Genomic DNA, 7500 nt, shown 5'->3' on the forward strand with positions numbered 1-7500 from the left:
TTGACTCTCGTAGCTGCCATATTTTAGCGATCTCGATTCTCAGGTCTCCATATTTATCAACCTCTTCTCTTTCTTTCATGATGATATGTTGATATCCTGGCACTATTATTATTCTTATTATTATTATTATTATTATTATTATTATTATTATTATAAGTTTGCACGGACAGACTTGTTATAGAACCGCTCCGAGAAATTTGGATTCATACCAACTGTTTTTACTGGCTGAATTCTTTCATTGTTTTAAGGTCAAACTTTCCTTTCATCTTTTCAGGGTCGATAAAATAAAGTATCGGTCAAGTACAGGAGGTGGTGGGGGGAGGGTATCGACTACGCCACCCCACAAAAACAAAACACTATTAGCCTTGAAACAACAATTACATCTATAAACCACCACTACCAATGTCACCACTATCACCGCTACTACAATTACTATTGTCACCCCTACTAACACCACCACCTTTCACCATCACCACTGCCACCAATACTGCCACTACTCCCACCACCACTATAACCAGCACCACCACCAGCTCCACTACTACCACCGCTGCAACTACCTTCACCATTACTATCACCACCACCACCACCATCAACACCACCACAACCACCACCACCAACACCACCACCAGCACAGCCACTACCACCAACACCACCAATATGAACACATCCACCGCCGCCGCCACCATCACCATCATCACCCTACCACCACCACCACTACCACCACCACCACCACCACCACCACCATTACTACTACTACTACTACTACTACTACTACTACTACTACTACTACTACTACTACTACCAGTTCAAATACTACAACGACGACGACGACTACCACCACCGCCACCACCACCACCACCACCAGATTCATCTTCGTGTTACAGTTACAATAAAACCAGAAATCAATTTCACACATCAATAGTTTTAATCATCATCGAATGTGTTTGATCTCCTTTTTTTCTGTTGAATTTATTAATTGATTCATTAAAGTTTATTTAAAGAAATATAAACACACATATGCAGATATATATGTATATATACATGCATATATATTTACATATAATATACATACACACACACACACATATATATATATATATATGTTTGTATGTATGCATGTATATATATATATATATATATATATATATATATATATATATATATATATATATATATATATATATGCATATATATGTATGTATGCATATGTGTATATATATATGTATGTATGTATATACAATATATGCGTATGTGTATATGCACGTTTATATCTATATATGCATATGTATGTATACGATTGTGTGAATAATCTGTAGTGCACTGAGTACATGAAGTAGAGTACATAAAATAGAGTTCTACATGTTTATTTTTAGTTCCATACAGGTTGCACACGATGTGTGTGTGAGAGAGTTCCTTGAAGATTATATTGAATATGTATGACTTGACAGAATTTTATTGTAATGTAGGTTTCTCATGGATAAAGGTTGCTCGCGTTATCAGACGCGTGTCTTTGCTCTTGAACAATTGCATGTTTTATGTGGAATCACATCTGGCGTTTGTTAGTTTGATTCGCAGAAACTCCACAAGGCTTGTGTGAATAACTAAACCCGAATTTTAAAGCAGTTATTGTGAGTTGTGATGTTCGGAGATTGGGGTATTATGGAATTTTTTTTCCAAGTGGATATTCCGCTTATGGGGGCAATTAAACAATAATTCTGTGCCTCCATTCAAGAGATATCCTTGGCTGCTTCAGGAGTTGCAATTTTTCAACAGCGATTCCTCGGAGCAGATTCTGCATCTCCCGGTAAGGATATTATATGGTTGTATGTGCCTTACTTTGGACCAAGTTATATCATATTTCCTCCTTAAATCGCTACACAAAATCAGCCAAAGCTGTCGAATGCCTCTTATTGATGCTCTTGAAGCTGGTGACATGGTTGCGAAAACGATTCTTAAATGAATCGTCCGTTGTCCCAATGTAAACATATGGGCCTCCCTTTGTGTGTATGGTGCATTTATATACAAGATTTGTATTCATACAGAGGTTCATCATTGGGCATTTTGTTTTTTTTCTGCATGAGCATTTACTAGATTTGGTTGTATATAAGTGGACATGATACATGTAGTGTCGACTTGATACATTTAGACACACATGCGCGTGCACACACACAAACACACACACACACATATATATACGACGGGCTTCTATCAGTTTCCGTCCATTAAATCTACTCACAAGGCTTTGGTCGGCCTGGGGCTACCAGCAACAGGCTCTTTCCGCAATTCCACGCAGTGAGACTGAAACCGGAACGATGTGGATGGGAAGGAAACTTATTACCACCTGAACCTCGGCTTGATCTCTTCTTTTTATTAACTCCTCATTTTGAATTTTCCCATCAATACTTAATTGATAATCAATTCAACTAATCAAACGCACACACACACCCGTAACAATATCAATCGTCGAATCAATCGAAATTTAATTACCAAAATTCAACAGGTCATTTGTTTCTTGCGTGCATAGATTATAACACGACGGTGCCAGTGATGGAGAAAGCTTTTACAAGACGGGGTTCGGTTATAGAAGATAAAAATCAATAATGTCGAACTGGGTAACTTACGATATTGCTTATCGCTGTTGTTGCTAAACTATTCGATAGCACACGTACTACAGTTCCATGAAGGAAGTACTGAAATATTAGTTTATTCTATGCACGATCGGAACAGCTATTTTAATTTCAATTCTGCAGCTAAACACGCCATTTGTTCTGGAGTGTACAACCTATTACTCACTCTCTCCCGAACTTCTAATGAGTAATCTACCCTTTTTTCTTTTTTGTTTTTGCTGAGGTAGGTATGGGATTTTTTCTCGATAATTCGATCTTTAATATTTTTAGTTTTATTTCTTTCTTTACTTCCAGTAAAAATATGTTGTTAATAAAAAAATCTGATTCGATTACTGAACTCGAGTTGACAATGAAAATTTTGTTTATGATCTTTAAGGGTAAAATATGGTATATATGCAGTAGAACTAGACCACGCTATTATTATATACATTAGATAGAATACCTACATGTTTAGCCTCTGGATAAACAGAATGTACGATGTAGTAGATTCTTAGCAAGCCTCCACACACACACACACACACACACATATATACACACATATACACATACATATGTACAGCTATATCTGAATTTATGTGTGTGCTTATGTATATATGTATATGGAGAGATGTGTGTGTGTGTGTGTGTATGCATGTATATATATATATATATATATATATATATATATATATATATATATATATATATATATATATATATATATATATATATATATATATATATACATATATATATACTCTACATATGAATTATATATATATATAAATATGTGTGTGAGTGTATGTATTACGTATATATGTATATATATGTATATGGCGAGAATTTACAAAAACAGACAAAAGACGAAGACGGGTGTGTAAACAACAAACAGGTGTATTACTTTAACGCTCGGGAAGTGAGAACATTTTTTACGTTTCGAGCCTACGCTCTTCGACAGAATAGAAAAATGTATATATATATATATATATATATATATATATATATATATATATATATATACATATATAATATAATATAATATAATATAATATAATATAATAATATAATATAATATGATATGATATAATAGTATATATTATGTATATATATATTAGTTTATTACACAGCTGCTGATTACAATGTTAGAGTTGTATCAATATATTCTTGTATTTCTTCAAAGTCTAATCTAGCTTTTGAAGCAATCCCACAACGGATTGCAACAATGCTAAGGTCAGAATGGAATTACTTGTTAATTAAGGAAATATTGCTTCTGCATTTATAATATATTGAGTACTTTCGGCAGAAACGGTTTATTTAATCCATTATCGAGATATGAAACGGGCACGCGCGGACATATGTATATGTATATATATATATATATATATATATATATATATATATATATATATATATATATATACACGCATGCATGTATATACATGCATACATATTTGACATATACGAAATATACATATATACATGTGTATATACATGTCTGCAATATATATGATATATATGTATGTATATATATATATATATATATATATATATATATATATATATATATATATATATATATATATATATATATATATATATATGATGGTGGTAGAGATAGCCTTATACATTTTAGTAAAGATTGTTTGCCAACATAGCATGGCAGTCCTGGTTTAGGACGAATGTTGCTGTAATTTAGCCCCAGGAGACATCGTCTCCAGCTGGCTATACGACACGATCTATGTCCTTACATTTTCGAACAAGGGAATCTAGCACCCCCACTCAGATCGTGTCGTATAGCCAGCTGGAGACGATGTCTCCTGGGGCTAAATTACAGCAACATTCGTCCTAAACCAGGACTGCCATGTTATGTTGGCAAACAATCTTTACTCCAAAGTACCGTCGCTGAATATCTCACGTTGTGAGATCTAAAAATAGTAATTTTCTAATTTTATACATGTTTGTATGTGTGTGCGTGTGTGTGTGTGTGTGTGTGTGTGTGTGTGTGTGTGTGTGTGTGTGTATGTACATATATAAATAAGTATATATATATAGATATCGATATACGTGTATGTGTTTGTATATATATATATATATATATATATATATATATATATATATATATATATATATATATATATATATGTATACATATGTATGTGTGTGTGTGTGTGTGTGTGTGTTTATAGGTATGTATGCAGACGTATATGTATATATATATGTGTATGTACGAATAAAGGTGGTTGTTGTGTAATACCCAAGAAATAGTGAACCATCGAGGAATAAATAAATAAATAAATAAATAAACAAACAAATAAACAAATAAATAAATAAATAAATGAATGAATAAATGAATAAATGACCAACATCTTTAGAAATGTTTCATGTTAAGTAACAATAACTGAGTGTGATGTAAGACGGTTAGTTTTGGTGGTGGTGGTGGTGGTGGTAGTAATGGTGATGGTGGTAGTAGTAGTAGTAGTAGTAGTAGTAGTAGTAGTAGTAGTAGTAGTAGTAGTAGTAGTAGTAGTAGTAATGGTGTTAATGGTGACGATTTTTTGAAATACTGGAATATAAAGATAAACCAGTAAGAATAAATGCAAATTTGGGTTATGATGTTGCAAAAACCGGTCTCAACGGAGCTGTTTAACTTTTGTATATTGTTGGTTTCATCTTTGGAAATGACAGGAAAAAATATTAAAAGATATGACTGAGTTTTGAAAAGCAAATGTAAGATTTTATAAAGTTAAGCTGTCTACGAAGGGAATTTCTTAAGTATAAATTTTGTATTTCAGATAGAAAATAAAATCAAAGAGAAAATGGTAGATAAGAAATAAGACGTAAGTTTTGATTTGTACTGACTTAAAATAAAGTAGAAAATATTACTTTGAAGCCTCTGATAATCCAGGCAGGCATAAAATGTAAGTTTTGAAGCGTAAATTAAGATAATAAAGGAATAATATTTTAGATGTTGATAGGCGCAGGAGTGGCTGTGTGGTAAGTAGCTTGCTTACCAAACCACATGGTTCCGGGTTCATTCCCACTGCGTGGCACCTTGGGCATGTGTCGTCTAGTATAGCCTCGGGCCGACCTTGTGAGTGGATTTGGTAGACGGAAACTGATAGAAGCCCGTCGTATATATGTATATGTATGTGTGTATGTTTGTGTGTTTGTGTGTTTGTGTTGTCCCCGCAACATCGCTTGACAACCCATGGTGGTGTGTTTATGTCCCCGTAACTTAGCGGTTCGGCAAAAGAGTACCGATAGAATAAGTACTAGGCTTACAAAGAATAAGTCCTGGGTTCGATTTGCTCGACTAAAAGGCGGTGCTCCAGCATGGCCGCAATCAAATGACTGAAACAAGTAAAAGAGTAAAAGAGTGAAAATGTTAATATAATGTTGTAGGTACGAGGGGGGTGCTGAAAAGTTCCTGGCTTTGGGTAAAAGAACATACAGGGGGATCAGTTAATTATGATCGTATTCAGTATGTTTCCCTCTCAGATTCACACACTTATTGCAGCGGTCCTTCAATTTTTCTAAGCCCTGTAAAAAGAATTCAGAAGGTTGAGCCTCCAGCCAGATCTTTCAAGATACCGTTAAAGCCAGGAACTTCTCAGTCCCCCGACCTCCATATATGGGTTTGTTTAAAGAAATATTTGAGACTAAAATCAAATAAAAGATAGTTTATTTAGAGTTATCAAATAAATTCGTTCTTCTTCTTTCTTTTTTTTTTTTTTCATTTATTTTATATTTTGGACTTTGGCCATCGAGCGAAGGAGATGGACAATGGATCATGAAAGCATCCCCGCTGCTGGGTCTATTCTCTTGTGGTTGGGTGGATCCTCGTGGCTGAGCTCGTTAAATCCGCCCTCAATGAGCTGAAGTGGTAAGCCGGAACGCAGAGAAACCGTAAAGCTGGTTTTTCCTCTTCTTGAAGCATGAAAAACTATTTTTGTGCAGTTCTTTCTGTAACAACAATTTCTCTGTACGCAGAAAAAAATATCTCAAACGGTTATGACAGTGTTGAAAACTTGATTGAAAGCGAAGAGAATCAGGTGTCAGAAGTGCTCATTTTTCTACTTCTAACTCCATCGTCATATGTCTGAAAAAGAAGTAAAATTTATTCACATTTCAAAAATGATAAACAAAAATTTTAGAAAGAGAATAGAGTTGCAAACAACTATAAAAATATTTTTCGTCTAAATTCAAATTACACTGGAAAGAAACGAATGAATTTATCTGAGAACTTAATGGATATATTTACACATTTCAACTTTCGTCTGAAGTGTTATAAATGAAAAGCGAGGTAATTCGAAACGTTAAATTTGAAGTTATTTTAAACTTTTGATAAATAACATACGGTTGCTATCACCGTAGCAACGAACTATAAGCCATTGATGTAACTCATATTTTTGATATTTCTGAAACTACTTTTTACTTCGGTTGGTAGGTATTTTATCCGAAATGTAGAGAATGAATAAATTACGCAATTGTACACTTTAGATAGCTAGAAAGATAGGCAGGTAGATACAAAGAGAAAGAGACAATCAGATAGATAGATAGATAGATAGATAGATAGATAGATACATACATACATACATACATACATACATACATACATACATACATACATACATACTTAGACACACACACACACGTGATATTTATTAAAGGTAAACAATTTTTTCTAGCATGGCAGCCGTACGAAGACTAAAACAATTAAAAGTGTGCGTGCGTGCGTGTGTGTGTGTGTGTGTGTGTATGTTTTATTTATATATAACTCAATACAACGCGATTAGCACACACACACACAGACTCGTGTGTGTGTGTATATATATATATATATATATATATATATATATATATATATATAACCAGAAGCCCCACTGACACTCGG

The sequence above is a fragment of the Octopus bimaculoides genome, chromosome 27, assembly GCF_046866305.1.
Source record: "Octopus bimaculoides isolate indiv1 chromosome 27, ASM4686630v1, whole genome shotgun sequence".
Taxonomy (NCBI): domain Eukaryota; kingdom Metazoa; phylum Mollusca; class Cephalopoda; order Octopoda; family Octopodidae; genus Octopus; species Octopus bimaculoides.